At 41.2% G+C, this 18,449-nt stretch overlaps 1 long non-coding RNA gene across 1 annotated transcript; it reads right to left on the reverse strand.

The window, feature by feature from the left end:
* Window positions 1-3,414: 3,414 nt before the first annotated feature.
* On the reverse strand, window positions 3,415-18,019 carry LOC137169724 (uncharacterized). The gene is made up of 3 exons (XR_010924522.1): window positions 17,629-18,019; window positions 3,874-4,071; window positions 3,415-3,787 (listed from the first exon to the last, which is right to left on the reverse strand). It is a non-coding gene; the product is annotated as an uncharacterized lncRNA (long non-coding RNA).
* Window positions 18,020-18,449: the final 430 nt, after the last annotated feature.

Genomic DNA, 18,449 nt, shown 5'->3' on the forward strand with positions numbered 1-18,449 from the left:
TTTCCAAGGTAGAGAGGTAGGGAGTTGGTGGTCCGAAGGGTATTGTTTTCTGAAGAGGTGTAAGAAGAAAGAAAAAGAGAAAGAGTGAGAGTGTGGGAGGGAGTGAGGGAGGGAGGGAGGTTAGCTTACGTGCCAATCTGTTTTTGTCATCCTTTATGATCTTCACTTTCTCAGGTTTCTCAGTGGACATTAGGCAGGTTAGGCCTGTGAGCCAGGTAGGTCATCAACGTCCTGCTCAGCTGTTGTCAATCTCTGCTGAGAACGAGTTTGGTTCTATGGGTATTATGACAGAGCAGCTATATCAGCCACCCAATAATTGCCCAACCTTAACACGTTCACAAGGCTGCTCGACGCTAAGCTGCTCACACATGCCACATCTTACAGCCACTTTCAACACGTAGTTAACAGCAAAAAGGAGGAACTGACAACTTGTGGCATTTGTTAAAATAGTTAAGATGTTAAGATGCTCGTCAACCTCGCGGCTCCATCATCTGAAAGTCTCCAAGTCCAAAAGAGTTCATGGGCATAAAAACAATACCCCTCTATCTCCGTCAAGGGCATTCCTTGGCACAACAATAGGACCATCTCCTCCCCCCGTATTTTCCTTTCCTCCCCTCCCTCCTCATTCTCCAGCCCCTCCATCAAAGAGCATTCCAGCTCCAGAGCCCCCTAAGCCCTTCACTCTGGGCCTGTCCATGTGACACAGCACGCAGACAGTCATCTTTAAGAATTGATTCACTCTGGTATCCAAAGCCTAGGGAGCCTGGCTGCCAAGATACCCAGCATAGGCGCCACTCATGGGGTCCAGGTACACAACAGCTGCTCCCCAACAATAAAGGCAAAAAATGGGAGGCACTCAGGGGGAAGATGCAGCCCTAACCTCCCTCTCAAGCCTGAACTGGTCACCTTGAGCCAGTTGTTGCCTGCCTGCCTGCCTGCCTGCCTGCCTGCCTTCAGAGACGACAAAGGACCGGGTCCAACTTTGTGGTGAGGGTGGTGGAAGGGGTTGGCTATTGAAAGACACCTATAATTCACAATAGAAATAGGAGTAAAGGCGTGGGGCAATAGAGGAAAGGAGAAATACTTTTCCCTTCCTTGGAAGAAGCGCGCAGCCACAGCTGTGCTACAGAGATGGTTCAGCGTGACACATGGAGGACCATAAATAAGACAATGGCATGTTTTCTTCTGAGGAAGATCATCTGGTAGCACAATGCCTGCTGAAGGTCAATTGAAGGAGATGTAAGCCCATCATATACACATACACACATGCACAGAAGGAACGGCGAGTATGTTGTGATACTACAGATAGAGATCACAAATCATACAGAAGGAGACAGGAGAGATATTACCTCACCTGAAGTGTTTCCATAAACTCCAATGTACCAAAGCCTTGGGAAGTGGTGTCACTCTTCAAGCAGGTCCCGACCCACACACATAGTGATTTATGATGATACAATCTAGCACATCATCCATCATAAATAAGAGAGATTAAATGAATAGACTGAGGCTGTGCATATATAGCTATTCCACCCATAGAAATTATGCATACTGTTGAGGTACTGTGTAGTCTCTAAACACAAAGTCCAGGATTGGTTAGGGAAGAGGAGACACACTGTACATCTCTCACTTTTCCCTGAAGGTTAAGGAGCATAGCAAAGACAAGACACCGAGAAGAGAAAGGGCCGATCAAGAGGAAGAAAGATAGATGAGGACAAAGAGGAACTTGGCATCATCAGTCTTCCTGTTAAAGCAGAAAGGCAGAAGAGGGAAAGCGAGAGCGATGGAGAGCTGGGGAGAGAGGGGGAATTTACCAAAGCAGCTCAGGAGGGCCCTCATTACGATATTAAACAAGATTTAATAAGTGAGAGTGATTTGATGAGGTGATTATCCTGGCCCATTAATCAAGCAGGCTTCTGGCCCTGCTGTAATATGGCCCATCTTTCCCCCTATACCAAAGCCTCTTTAGACGCTGAGCTCCTTACTGCTCTAACGCCGCTTCAGAAACAACACCGGGCCAACAAAAAAAAAAGGCATATTACGTCTCATCTCTCAAGCCCGTGGGTATTTTTTGATGCTCACTCATCCCTCCACCTCCCTGTCTGCTCCTCTGGTGCATCTGATAAATTGAACTCCTTAACATCTGGGTCAGAAAGTAAAGTCTTATCAGAGAGAGCTAAGAGTGATAACTGGCAGTGATAACGAGAAAGCATCTGTTGGCTTTAAGGCTTTTGGGTTGAGAACAGAAGGAAGTTTGCGGATTCCACCGGATTGTTGGGTTTTGTAGAGAGGTAGGGGAAGCGCGTGTGTGTGTGTGTGTGTTTCTGTGTGTGGATGGGCTGACGTCATAGCGTGCTTCGAAGGAAAATGAAGTAAAGCGTGCATCAGAATATGTGAGTGGGAGCACAGTCCACTGTTTATGCTCAGCCAGGTCAAAACAGAGTAATATGACCAGGACTGGTAGACTTTGCAACACACTTAATATCATACTGTATGATTTAAAATGTCATGTAGCTACTGCTGCAGAAGGTGAACTTAATTAAACTTCAGGTACTTTCAAAAACTGCTTTTTTTTAAGTGGCAGCATGTTACAAAGTTGGATGTGGAGACTTCCTACTTGATATCTCCATCTTTGGGCACAAATGTGTGTCAGCACCAGAAGCTAAAAGAGAGATGATGTACAGTATAAACAAAGAAAATGGCTGAAATTTAGAAGTTGTGGTTTGTTTTGTGGATTTGCAACTTTCTCTGCAAGCACAACATGTTTTAATAATCTGACTCAAATTAACTTTTTAAAAATTTAATTACAGTTAACACTCAGTTAGCCTTTCGCTGCATGGTGCCATGTTTGTGTGGCATTGATTAACTGCTTTAGGTCAGGGTTAGAGGTCATTCAACAGAATCTGCAACTATTTTGTTTGTTATCTAATTGTTTAATTGTTGAAAAGTTGCAAAATGCCAAAATTTACCTGTTCAGGCTTCTCAAATGTGAATAGTTGTTAGTCCTCTATGATGGTAAATTGACCTTTGGGTTTTGGACTGTTTGTCAGAAAAAAAACAACCAATTTGAAGATGTCTTCATTGGACTCTGGGAGAATGCTGCAGAATCCACAGCATGTTTAGGAGAGTCAATACTCCATCTCTCTGAGTCTGGAATGCAGCATTTTTACAATTTAGTCCCTTGAAACAATTGTACACATCTGTATGAATCCAAATCCATTGCTTTCTGGGCACCAGAAGAGACACAGACCTAACAGACTCAAGCTTTCATAAACTGGCCACACTGCTTATGTGCTTTACTGGTTAATGTGAAAGGTAAAATATGCTTTGATTTATATAAGAATGACTTATTATATCATTAGTATATTACCACTGTAAATGTGTAGGTACAGTTAAACCCTATTATTACAGCAGAATAATAATAGCACATCCTGGAGATACACTTGGATCTGAAGCAATGCTATTTTCATCTGACAATAGCATAAATCATACCTCCAAGGCAGCCATGTGCCTTCAAAACTTTCTAAACCTTTAGCCGATATATTGACTGGGCAAGTCCAGTCAGGCTCAACATAAATCCACGCATTTATTAAAGATATACTGTATAATTTAGAAGACAGAAGATAGAATGATAGAGCAATTCAGTCTAGACAAGAGGTTAAATATAACTTCAAGAGTGGAAGAGAATAGGTATTACAAAGACAGCCAACCCCCTAAAACATTTTAAAAGCTCAAGTGGAAGAAGATTACCTTAAAGCAGGCGTGGGACGGAGCTTTTTCTGGGAACTGCCTGAGAGTATTAATACAATAAGCACAGAAAATATAATACAAGAATGTTTTTATCAACGTAATCCGGAGAGATGAGGCCAAACCAACCTGGAATATAATCCCAAGGAGAAGGTCCCCTGGTTATTTGTCATCAGGGACGCACTCATACACTGTCTCTCTCCATGTCTCAGCGTTGCTTCAAATAATCGACAGATTATCTTCAAGAGGATGTTGTCCATTCAGTCTTATCTTTACTGTGATGTCCCCACCGGCATTGAGGGTCAGGAGGTTAACTATTGGGTTAAGCTTTCAATGAGAGGTCAGCTTGTTAATATTTACATGAATATAAGATCTATGATATGATACTTCATGACTGTTGAGGTGGAAAGGTTATTTGTTGGCTTCTATTTGATACAGGCTGAATCAATCAATTGGTGCCTTTCTTTGTCATTTAAGAATAAAACAATTTGTGAAATAAGTCACTTAGAAGATTTTCAGGCAGCTAGTAGTACGTTGAACCAAATATGATGAAGCTTCAATTAGCTGCACACAGATGAATTCAACTTCAATTTCAGCCACTTTCACCTCTAAATTGATACTCTCCTGCACTTTTATTCCCTATTTCTGCATCAAAACTGCACTGAAACTGTAATTCTATACCATTTTTGTCAATTTAGATTTTATTTTATTCTACATAAAATAATCTTCCATGTTTCAGTGCTCTTCTAGTGCATATCTTTGTCTCATGTAAAGCACTGAACCGCCTCTGGCTTGTAAAGGTGCTATACAAATAAACTTTGCCTTTATAATTACAAAAAAAAAAAAAAAAAAAAAAAAAGATAATAACAAGAGCGCAAATGAAACGGGGACATCTCGAGGGGAGATAGTAGGGGTTTACTTGAAGGACGGATGCAACATGAATTTGGTAGCTGTCACTGTGACGGCTGTAAGACAATGTCGCCTTGGCGAGTAACTTTCTCTCTCTCTCGCTTCCTCCCTCTCGCTCTCTCTCCCCCTCCGTGTATCTAAGCAGCGTAATTTGAGTAAATGACAGGGGAACATCTGCTGTGCATAAGAGAGAGGCCAACACTTTAACATGCAGATGTCTCTCTCCATCTGCATTAATTCAATAATTACTGCAATGGAGGGAGGGGAAAAAATCTTTTTTTATAGCTTAAGACAATGTTATCTGTGCCAGTTGGTATGGGGAGGGCGAAAGGGAGGGGAGTCAATCAGTGTATGCGTGTGTGTGTGTGTGTGTGTGTGTGTGTGTGTGTTTATGTGTGCATATGCTGTTGGAGGTTTGTGAGAGGAGGGGTAGATTATTACACCATTTAGCCAAAGCAAGCTGTCACATTGCGGAGAATCTCACTAATTCCATTGTGCCCTTGGTGAGTCACTGGCAGACTCCAAGTGACCGATGATGCCTCAACGCCACCACTTGGCCACTGGACGACCAACCTGCTTCACTCAGGGCGTAACTGTGTGTGTGTCTTATATTGTACATGTGTGTGCGTGTGACTAACCTGTGTATTTTAATGTCCGTAGGAGTGTGTGAGTGCCTGCATGAGAGTGCGCTCACGTGTAAAACCGCTTTGCAACAAGACAGCTAACCTGCTTTACTCTGGTGTTTGTGTGTGAGAGTGAGAGCTTATAACGTAGTGTCGAGGTCTCTGACTCCCAATTTAGGGGGAATTTAAGGCACAGCAGCAATGACAGAGAACAACAGGTCAAGGCTTTGACATATTTTAAAACTACTAAATCTGTCCTTGTGACATTTAAAATGTCAGGCAATCACATTTTGGCTGGCGCCATCAATTACAATGAAAATATTGGGCCACAGAGAGCATTAACATGTAATGATTTCCATTCAAATAGAGCTAATTACTTTATTGAAAGGTGGACTCCATATCTCACTCACATCAAAAGCATTTATAAAGCAATCAGACAAATGTGATTATAATATCCTCGTTCGATGAATTGAAGAGATAAAATGTGGACAAAATGATTAAAATGATAAGAGCTTACTTTTTGGACATTAAAGACACAGACATCTCAAACCTGGAGATAGAAAAAAGAAACATCCTTATGCTGAACACAACAGTAGCAGGTTGTACAACAGATTAACATGTGTTCTACCAAACAGCATACCGATACACCAACAACTGTCTGTGCGCATGACCTCTCAAATAAAAGGTCACATTGTCCGAGAATACAGATACACTCACAGAGACACACACAAACAATTAAAGGATATATCACTGTACATATACGATTACACACATAAATAAACATACAACCTGACATAATATCCATGAGCATGCACACACTTGCACCCACATCCACATGCAGAGTCACACACACATAACTGACTCTTACATGCCTGCTAAACATAGGGACAAAGGAAAATATTTGTATACTTGGCAGGCCAACTTCCTTTGATTGCAGGAGTGCTGGTGTAGGAAACAATGCACAGGCACTATTAATACACCAAGGAGAAAGAGAATTCCTCTTAGAGGAAAGCTCAAAGGAGCCATCGGCCAGGCTATTTACAGACTTACTGACTGATTGGATGACTGACTGCACTATACTTACTGTAGTCTCTGCATCTTGTCTTACTCGACTCTTTTTCTGCAAGGACTCTGACATGCTGACACATACATAACATTGCACATTAGAGGGAAAGTGGTACATATTCTTGCATAATACCATATACTATACATTTTGCTGACTATTCGGGTTATGATAGTTTCAGTGCACAGATATCAATAATGAAAGTGCTCGGGAAATGTAACAGATCTCTTCCACTGCTGTATCACATCCACACGTCTGTGACATTTGACTGGTGGTAAATAGCCGCCCGGCCACACTTATGATCGCCTCTACTTTCTAAAAGTGCCCAGTTAAAGAGCATCAAATCCCCACTCGCTAAACCCACACAAGCCCAACCTTCATTAGCATAGCTAACAAACTCCCTGAAAGAGCAACAGTGGTGGGAGAGAACAATGGCAGTCTATTAAAGGGGGAGAGGAGGGGGTGAGAGGAGGAGAGGAGGGGGGGAAGCTATTGTTCTGGTCTTATTTAGCCCTTGGTGTCACCCTGCAACTGTTGTCACTTCTAAGTTTAGCCGGACGGCTGAAGAGGACAGCGCAGAGACGAAGGAGGAGGGAAGGCAAGCGGAAAAGGAGGTGGGGAGGAGCGCGAGAGAAAGACGGAGGACAGAGAATGGAGAGAGATGGTGTGAGGAAGAGGGGATGATAAAGGGTAGAGGGTAAAATGGATGCAAATGTAAGACGGAAAGAATGCAGAGTGAGATGTAGAAGGCGAGCAAGGGGAGGAAGAAAGGAAGGGATGAGATAAAACTCAAATGCTCAAAAGCCCCAAACTCAAAAAGTCCCACTCAAGTCTGAAGTGATTTAGAGTTTTGGTCAACACTCAAGTCTGAGTGACAAATCAAAATCATGTCTTTGAGTTAGAGACTTGAGTAATGTCATCATAATGTTGCGACTTAACAACAATATAGCAGATTAATTATATCCTATTACAATCAATTAAGAAAGGGTACACTACAATTTTGACTTTAAAGCACATTATTCTACTAAAAAATGAATTCCTATTAGTCGTTGTCAACAAGTCAGAGCCAACTATGAAGTCTCTAAAAGTCAATAAAGATGAATTGCAAATCATGTGTAAGGTTGGTTTAGTTGCACCTAAAGTGCAACTTGAGTAAGAGTAGCCATCATGACCAGATTCAAGATGGCAGCATAGCCGACGGTCCACATTGCTGTGTCCTGCGCCACAACATTGATAGTTTTAATTATGTTTGCACACTAAGTACTATCAGTCTAGTGTTTTTGCATCAGATATAATAATATGAGCATCGATGAATACTTTGAGTCTCTCTGACACCATGCCATCATAAAATGCCAAGAAATCAAGCAGGAGCGAATGCACCGTGAGCTTGCCTAGCCTCCCACCAGGTGAAGAAGAGCTAGCAGATGCTAGCAAGACCAGTGCACTCGGCCCTGCCCTTTGTCAAGCTATTCAAGAAATGACAGATAATATCTCAAAAGTCATCGATGAAAAGCCGAGTCCTCTATCTCAGATGCTTTATGCTCAGGCATTGGAGCTAAAAAACTTTGGAAAGAGAGCCAACGAGGCCAAGGAAAGAATTGCAGGGGTGGAGGAGGCTTCTGAACGGCCCTACCTGCAAATCCGGGCACTTGAGAAAGAGATGCAAAGCATGGCTGAACACATTGATGACCTCAAAAACAGAGGCAGGAGGAAAAATGTATTCATTATAGGACTACCTGAAGGTGAGGAAGGTACCCAACCAACAACATTTTTTGAAAGACTGCTACCCAATTTCCTTCACTTGGAAACCAAGGCTGGGCGGGTTGACATTGAGAGAGCGCATTGCACACTAGCTCTTAACCTGACCTCGGCCCATCCTCATCAGATTCCATAACTACGGTGACAAACAGAGGGTACTCCAGGCTTCCAGACGCAGTGGGACCGACGGACAGGCTCCAATTTATATATGATCTTAAGTTATGTTTTTTCAAGATTTCTGAGCTGCAGTCATATGTAAACGCAAAAGTTTCGACAAAGTGAAGAAGTGGCTGAGGGAAACAGGTGCCCAGTAGTCCCTACTCTACTCGGCCACGTTAACAATTACCCATGACGGAAGTGCCGAGGTGTTTGACTGCCCTGACCAACCTATGGCCTTCATGGATGGTTTGGGAAGAGAACACTGCACATCATTATTAAACATCGGCTACTTGACTCTGTGACCATTGGCTCGCTTCAGCTCATGTCGGGTCTGTGCCGTTTCCACTGACTGACAGCGGGACTTAATATGCGTGTGAGCATTTACAGTTTAACAATATGTGTTTACAATTTACAATATGTGTTCTGTTACTTAAATGGTACAGCTTCAGCTCGTACGAAGAAGGAAATATATGAAGTTTTCTATGTGAAAAGAGAAGAAGTGCCTCTCCCTTTTCTTTTGTCTGTTTTTTTACTTTTTGAGGCAAAGGACAGTGTATTTAGAGACACAGTAGTCCCATGGTTAGTAAATGGAGAAGCCCTTTGAAAGGCATTGTTAGTGCTCATTATATGTATTATAGTTCACTTGTACTCTGACGCTCAGCTACAATCTCTTCAGGCACAGTATCGACAACAAGGCTTCATCTTTTGGGAGATTTGATGACTAAATATGATACTCTGGTTAGTATCATACTGAGACTGTGTACATGGAAGTCACTCACTAGTTTAGAGGAAAAAGGTACTGTTAGCTTTGAAAAAAGAAAATGTTATACATTTAACAGATATACAACACTTAAAACTGCAACAGTGTCGTTTTGAACATGTGTATTTTTCCTTGTTCACTACTAAGAGCAGGGGAGTGGCTATCTTAGTCAGGAAGAGCCCATATTTTAAGCCGATAGATTGTATTAAGGACAACTAGGGGCGATTTGCGTTATCAAAGCTGTTATTCATGGAGAGGAATTTGGTATCCTGAACGGGAATAGCCCTCCAGATCACCCCCTTTACTTTCTCACAGATGCAATGTCGAAGTTGGCTAATGTGCCGATGGAGAATATTATTATGGGAGGTAATTTTAATTGCCTTGCGAAGCCGTTGATTGATAGATTTCCCAGTGGTCCCTTGTCTGCCTCTCCACAGACAAAACGTATTGCTGGTCTTTACGCAGAACTGGGTTATGCGGATGTGTGGAGAACACTTCACTCTGCAGAATACACTTTTTTCTCTAACCGACATAAGTGTTATTCAAGAATTCACTACTTTTTTGCCCCCAAAAACCATGCTGAATATTTATTACACCGGAGTTCCACCAGATGTAGGGTTTTCCTTGCCTATCTAACTCAAAGGTGGGCTGCCTTTGTATTACTGGCCGCCACCTTTGTTGAAAATTCCAGCATATGGAAAAAGGCGGAACTCAACTGTGAGGGCAGTGCAGCACCCGGGTAGTGTACAGCAGGCACACACTAAAGTTATCTTGTAATTCATCTTCAAAAAAAGTTGTAAGCATTTTTTGATTTGATGACTAAACAAGTACAAGTACAAGAAATATATTGTGAATACTTCCTATGCCATCACCCAGAGACTGATGTTGGTAACAAACGAGACCAGCTGACCAGTATTAAATAATTTAAACCAAGTCTGAAGTGAAAATAACTCTGTACTCAGTCTGTTTCACCACAAAAACCCTACACCCGCTCAGTGTCTTGGACAGCTATGGCTTTCCGCAGAGCTAACAGTGCAGCAGAGAGGCTGCTCTCCACTGACTCGTTAATAGCAACACAGTGGAGCATTCCACCTCCCCATCATTTTGTTATTCTCTTACAAACAGGAGACTGTAAGATGCTTTCAAATTATTTAATTCATTAATTAATACAGTTAACATTTTAGGCTGCGGACCATTTATCTTATCTGCCAGTTATGTGTCATATTGTATTTCAGTGGACTAAGGACACCAGTGAATGGTTTGGCACACAGTAAACTGGAGAAAGAGACTGAAAATAGCACCCTCTTTTTCCTATTTATTCAATTGAGAATCCGAGAACCCAAGTATCATGATAGTATCAAATTGGGAGATAAGCATATCATCCCAGGCCTACAAAATTAACATCGTCATTTGTCACAACCTTTATTTTTCATCTTTTTCTTCCATCTTGCTATAAAATTTAAATCCCTATGGACTCTTTTGTCTGTCAAATCATGCACGACACTCTAAAGGTACGCACACAAACTGTGCCTTTGCCACTTTGTCTCAGAACACAGGCAGGGAAAACCCTGAAGCAGGACCTGGTGCATTAGGACTCCCTCCCTATATCCTGACGAGCCAGAGTTTCACTTCTAAAAATGAGTGTTATCCAATCAGCATGATTCCTATTTTATTTAAACATAAAATAATTTGTAAGATAAATGGTTGGTTTGGCTCTTTCATTTGGCGTAAACGAAGACCTCTAATTAAAATGTCCACATGGAAGCTCCCGAGTGAGGTGGGTGGTCTGAATCTTGCAGATCTCATAAAATATCAGCTAAGTGACCTCTTACAATATCTGATGGACTGGGTTCATAATAATTTTCGTCCACTTGGCTGGATATTAAAACCTCGGAAATCTGAAATGAGTTGAGTAAAATATTGTTACAATAACCTAATTACAATTAATACAGTTAAGTCTTAGAAACAACGTATTGAAGGATGATCCGCGTTAACATCCACTCATACTCTAATCGTTAATAACCATGACTTCCTGCCAGGTGTCTTGGATTCAGGTTTCAAACATTGGGATTCGAAGGGTATCTCTTCCTTCAGGGACCTCTTTGAGGATGGAGTCATCGTGACCTTTAATGAGATAGTGCAGAAATATGATGTATCCAGAAATTACCTCTTTCATTTCTTTCAGATAAGAGATTATATTAAGAACAAAATTTCCTTATTAACTGATTTCAATGTCTCTGATATTGAAATCATTCAGTGCCTACAAAACATCCTTTTCTGTCTTTTGTCTGTTAAGTAGATAATGGAGAGATGCAGAAATGGAGAATTTTTTTTTCTGTATGTGTATGTGTGTGTGTGTGTGTGTGTGTGTGTGTACTGGGGAAACAGAAACATCAGCGTCAACAATGGAAAGGCATGAGGGTAAACTAGATGACAAACAGAGGAGCAAAAGAGCCAAAAGAAGCGATGAGGCAAGACCCAAGGAGAAAGAAAGAGGGGAGAAAGATTAGCCCAACTGTCTGCTCATAAAGCGGCCGAGGGGTGAGGCGCTAAGCCCTGCGGTGAAAGCAGAGCTTAGGTGGGTGACACAGGGCAGCGGACCCCACTCAGCCCACAGTGGCGTACAGCGTAAGGCATGAGCCAAAGCAAAGACACATGGATAAACAGTGGGAGATGAGGCTCCGCGCCTGCAAAGCCCACTGGGCTAAGACGGCCAAGCAGACGAACAGGCAGGCAGGCGTCACATTCCCCCCCAGCCAGGAGTGGAGACATAGGGGTTAGGCTTAAGGCTTGGCTCCCTAACTGGCTGATAGGCACGGGGCAGGATGGTAGACATTGTCTCAGTCAAGTCACTGAGTTCATCAGAAAGAATGTGGATTTACTGTATACTGACTGGGCTAAGCTCAGGGGAATATAGGGACAGTTACATAGGGTCTTGGCATGCACCCCCTCTTAAAACACAGCTCTCTCTCTGCACTAGACACAAACACACATCACTGTCCATCTCTCAAGCCATGCCCTGCTGTTGACCCCTAGTTATCACCAGCAGCCCGGGAATGGCCTGCGATGACAAGGTCACGAATTTGAAGTGACTAGGGCCCAGTTCACCACTACTGCAAGACTGAAAGAAACAAATGTCTTTAACTGCGCTGGATTTCACACACAACCCTTGTCCACGACCTCACAGCGGAGAGATATTATCAGCTGCCATTTTACGAGGTCCCCAATGTGACAATACCTAGCCTGTATCCATCAACTGTAAGGCAAGAAGCATGGTCTGAAATTAACACCAGCCGAGCGCCAAATATGATTTGGGTAGAATTTCTGTTTAGCAAGTCAATCTCAGAAGGCTAGGCTATTCGCCATACTGGCAGGTAAATGTTTGTACCAGAGTAATCATGTAATAAAATATCTGGCATGATGACTTGGAGGAGATTGCTCATGTTTGTCCCTATACAGTGTAGACACACACACCATATGTGTTTTTTAAGTGTGTCTAAACAGTGCAGCGAAACTATAGAAGTGCTCGAAACGGTCTGAGGCGAAGGAGCACCAGCCACAGACCATTTCCTAGTTTACCATACAGACCTCAGCTAGGCTACTCAACATCGCAGCTCTCCAGTAAACTGTCACTTTCCGCCAGTCTGCTGCTAGCTACTTTTAATTAAATAGCTATTATGTGGCAGGATTTACAAGGAGTATGTATATGTAACACAAAAAACCCAATTTATTATTTTGGCCGGTAAGAAATATGCTTGGCCTGTGGATTTTTTTCACCTACCAGTCCGCTTGGCAGATGAGTCAAAAAGTTAATTTCAGACACTGACTACATACAGGGTCTTCGAAGGGTGTAAAAACAGACAGAGTGCTTATGTAGTCTGATCCTTGAAGAGCCACAGGGGGGAAGACGGCATTGACAACATGCTACAACGTAATAAATAATGAGACACCAAACATTCTTGTGTTGTCTCACCTTTGACAGTTTAGTGACAAAAATACACAGAGAATGATACTGGTACTGCAAACCATAACCAAACATTATAATTTTATTGATTCTGTTCATTAACAATCTATCAGTCCACCTTCCTTGATCTGTACAAAGCTTAGAGGCACCACACCGTATTCCTCAATTGTCTATGATTTAAGGGCCTAATCTGTGCTGTATGGTGCCCCCTGTTGAAGTTCTATGGTCCCCTGTCTGCTTTTGATCACAGACCCTTCTCTTCATATTATTGAGCTTTTACTACTGAAAACATATTATTTTTCATATCCCCATTTATTTTCAATCAGGCTCACAGAGGCTTAGAGCCTATCCCATCATGCACTGGATGGTAGGCAAGGAAAAACTTCAGACGCAACACGCCTCGATCAGATGACTACATCCTTACATTGTTAACTTTTAACATATGAAACTTAATCTGCAAATGCTGTGGCAAATTTTTACAAGTTGTCGGGAGCAACAGTCAATCATCCATTTCATAGTCATTTCAGAATCAGAATCAGCCACAACTTTATTTGCTAAGTACGTTGCACAGGTGAAAAATTTGAGTGCGGTTCACAGTGCAGAGAGCAAATTTACAGGAGGATGTAAATGCAGATAGACATACAACTATAAACTGTATGTACAGGGTTGAGGTGCAAGATGTGCAGGAGTGCTTTGCAATGCGAGGAACACTGAGATAAATATTGTATAGATAATAAATTACTCACTTATAATGAATTTACTTATATACAATTTGGTCAATATAGAGAGTACATATACAGTATACAGTTGGTTTTAGCAACTCAAGAGCCTATGTGAGGTGTATTCAAACGAGGCGTTGTCTCTGGCATTAGCTTGAAGAAAGTCATCTGTTACTGACAGTGATAAGGAGTTTATTAAACAAACAAACAAATTTGTGCCGATTTTTCCACTTAATAGAGCAATTTAGTCTTCAGGCCACGTCACCTGCACCTGAGTCTGGGAGGCTCCCGGAACGTCGAGAGGAAACTGACACACTCCATACAGGAAACACAAACTTATCCACAGGACATTGTTCTGTGGGTCCGCCGCATATCATGAGTACAACTGTTTTAAGGCTGTAAATGTTTGCTTCTGTCTGCTAATAAGACCAGTCAAACTCTGCAAGAACATGAAGCGAATATGTCCAAACTTTAGTGTCAAATTAATTTTAGATGACACCTATGGTAAGTGGTATTTAAATTATAATACAAATCTTATGGTATGATATATTGAATTCCAGGTTGTAAGACAAATAGAAGAAGTCAACTTCTCTCTCAGACTAAACAGGTCAGGTCTACTGTATCTATTTAATACCTTTGTCCTGTCTCTTATTCTGTTGATTTTCCCTAACAGGGTTTCCTTGAGAACTAAATCTACTTAGGATTTATTGTTTCTTATTATTTCTCGTCATTGGAAATTATAATCCTTTCACCTAATCCCCCTCTCCCTCCCTCTCTTTCAGATCATATTCATCAAGATCATCCTCTCTGACAAAGCAAGAAATCAGCACAGTGGGGAGGTCTAAAGAGATCGAGTACTGGAACAGGGGGTTTCTTCCAAATCAAATCAGGTTCCTCTGATGTAATCAAGACGAGACGCCAAAGACGACGACATAATCTCCCAGGGACATGCCTCCCTTGCTTGCACGTTATTAAAAAATGAGGAGGAACAAATCTTTAGATTGAAAGACTGGAAAAATGGAATTATAATAAATCGGGGAGAAACTGGGGCAAGGTTGGATAAAGCCTTCAGATACAGATGAGGGACAAATCTTCACAGTGGTTTGTGCTTGTATGTGTTTATGTGTGTGTGTGTGAGAGAGAGAGAGAGAGAGAGAAAGAGAGAGAGAGAGAGAGAGAGCAGGCACGTGTGCGTGTAATGTGTGTGCATGGTTGCTTATGAAATATTTCAATTTACTCAAGATCAAGTCCCTGACCTGAGCTCTCCCTGTCTACCTCTGTGTACAAAAAAATCAGGAGCGCTGGTCGATCTCACTCTTGTCAGATAATCTGTCTGTAGCTAAGGTGACCGGTGTACTGTGATGCACCAATGGCTGGGATTCTTAATCATCTGAAGGTGCACTTATGATAAACTCCCACATGATGGCACAATGTGACAGAAGTGTACACCAGCAAGGAACTTGAGGGCTCTATTAGGGCTGTATTAAATGACAGGTTCACAATTTTTCAAGTGTGTCTTAAAACAATAATCAGGTGCCCAAATGAACATTGAAATAGGTTTTTTCTTGTAATAATCATTCCTCCTGTTCATACTGGCCGTTAGGAGATCCCTTCATAATGCACTTACAAGGTATAGGGGACAAAATCCACAGTCCTCATTTTGAGAAAAAATGTATTTAAAAGTTTATCTGAAGCTAATATGAAGCTTCAGCCATCCAAATTAGTCAAATCAAGTAGATATCTTTCAACGTTACAGTCTTTTTAGTGCCAAAGTCCCTCTTTCTGTTACTATATTTCCATCACAGCTCAACAGGGAAACACTGTCCGAGGAAACACAAAGAGGGAGTTTGATGCTAAAAATGTGACAGATATCCACTTGATATGACTAACTCAGACTGCTGAAGCCTCATATAAGCCTCAGATAAACGTTAAAATGCTTTTTTGCACAAAATGACTGTGGATTTTGGCATCCATCACTTACATTGAAGCACATTTGAAGGGGATCTTTTAACAGCCAGTATGAACAGGAGGAATAATTACAGCGAGGAAAAACCTCTTTCAGTCTTCATATGGGCACCTGACTGTTGTTTTAAGAAAGACTTGAAAAATTGTGAACCTATCATTTAATCTCACCTGATCTCTGTGGTAGATAAAGTACTATACATAGTGTCATCATGTAGTCAAGACCAATGCTGCTATTGTTGAATATTTAACTTGATCAATTAATTTAGTGAACTGATCTACAAACTCTCAGCTGTCACAACGCAAAGAATTAAGCTGTACTCAGAGTCACTATGAACTGCCAAAACATTCTTGGCCTTCACCACCAGGTGGCCTCATTGACCTACATTGAAATGTACCAACACCAAGGGCATGAACTATTACAACTACTCTGTGATTTTTTCCGAAATCAAATGTGTGTATTGTTTGATGTTTGAGGTGGATGTCAAAAAAAGTTAGTATAAATAAGTTAGTCAAAAAAAATAGTATAAACTATTCTGGCAACTCTCTAATAAAGGTATGAAATCATCAAAAAAGAGTGTTTAATACTGTATGTCTTATAGCAACAACAATCACTTTACTCACTTCACTTAAATGGCCATGCAACCCGTTTTTGGCATAACATGGAAACAAGCCCAGCACACAAGGTTAGCAGCACAACATTGCAGTCAAAGTACAATCATACTTGAAATGTTCATCCACAATTGCTAATTGTAATTCTATCCATTGTCCATGAAAAGTTATACAGTCTAATGAATGTAATCTGTAAGCACGGTGGTTGGAGAATGTCACACAACACCTTCATGAAAGCTCATAGTCTGCTTGAAGTGAAGAAAGGGAGTCATGGAGCAACCGCTCCTCAAGGCTCAGACAGATGCGACACATGAACATCATACCATTTGTTGAACCTGACACCAGAGCCCCCTTTCACATCCTTGGCAGAGCAGAGCAGACATTCACAACAGTCGTGTGCCCACACAAAGGAAACACAACCACAGCCTTGTTGAAAGATTATCTTTAAGTGAGTGAGAACACTGGCTCGGAGATCCTCAAATCACAGTCTTAGAAATCTCATACATGAAAAAAAAGCATGAGTCAGTGAATTACATAACTTCACATACCTTTTTATTATCTACCCAATAATGAAGATATGGTCAATTTTGTGTCCCTTTTTGCTAATAGCATGAATAGCAGAAAAACCGTAACCATAACCATATAACAAAAAACTGTAATGTTTTCGATAGATAATATTCACTATTTATGCCTGTCATAACTACATAATCCATCAATTATGGTTCCAGGAAACACCATTCAATTAAAAAACCCTACAACCTTTTATTCTAAATGGACAGAGCAATTATACATTAGGCTACACTTGACTTCATGAAGTACCAGTATTCAGTATATGTTACTGATATTGCCAATATACAGGCTCACAGCAACTCTTACAGCATTTTAAAAGAATATACTGTATATTCTACATTTGAGCTTAAAGAGTTAGCAAGGTCAACAATGTATTTTTACCATATAGCTCCTGCAGTTGGCTTAATTTTTGAATGATTGGGTAATATGAGGATACATGTGAGAATTTGCCATAACTTAAACACAAAACAAATGCAACATGCATACATGCAACTAGCAGACGTTCTACACAGACTCATTCACAAATGACACATTGTCAACAAGTGACTGCAATGACCAGTCAATGCAAAATTGGAATAAAATTTAAAATCACCCGAAGGCCTGCAGGCCCTACAACAACTTCATGTCTGTGCTGGTAAACTATCCACAGTGGTTATATAATATAACCTCCATAGCATCAACAACATCATCAACTACATAGCAAGGTGTTAAAGGCACAATTACAACCAGATAGACATTTAACCACCCAGCAAGCAATAGACAGATAGTTGGTGTATCTTACTTACCTTATTTGATGCAAGCCCATCATCCCCTCTCCTATATTCATCCATGTCATATGATATCCCAGCTGCATATGCTGTAGTGATGGTCATTTTGTTTGTTTGTTTATAAAACTCTTTCATCGCCCTCCATCGCCGCTACTAGCTAACTAACTGTGTTACAGAAACAAGATAGCTAGCTACAAAACTTGAAAACAAGCTAACTCTGTTGATTGTTTCATTCAACTAAAACATTTTGTTAACTTTCAATAGTTTGTTATGAGGTCAGAGTATAATTGGGTTCACAACTCACTTCAAAGTTTCTTTTCAAGAGACTTATCCATCCACAGTTTCGCAGTATATATAAATGCACTGTGAAACTGAATATCTAGATGTTTGGCACAACGTTCAACTTCACCGCCTCGGTTGTAAGAGTGTAATGCCGCTTTTGACCACACAGACTGTTTTAGCCTGCCAGCCGCTACAACCCAGAGGGGCGCTGTTTCACGCTTTTGATGAAACTCAATGAAAAGTTGGGGAAACAAACAAAGAAGAGTACGTCTATTATGCTACAGTCTATGCTATTATGTGACAAAGAAAATTAATAAACAATTAAAATGACAGCGATAACTAGGCAATGTTGGATAGTGAGGGAGTCCTGCTTTACCTTTTGGTTCCTGAAAATGCTTGGTGGGGGGTATAGATGTCCAGGCTTGTTGCCATAGAAACACTGCCCCCCCCTCCCTTGAAGCCACCACCAAACTCCCAGAACCGACACATATTTTTATATATCAGTTGTAAAATTACTTTATAAGGCTCACTAAACCTATTATTTAGCGCTATGAATA

The sequence above is a fragment of the Thunnus thynnus genome, chromosome 18, assembly GCF_963924715.1.
Source record: "Thunnus thynnus chromosome 18, fThuThy2.1, whole genome shotgun sequence".
Taxonomy (NCBI): Eukaryota; Metazoa; Chordata; class Actinopteri; order Scombriformes; family Scombridae; genus Thunnus; species Thunnus thynnus.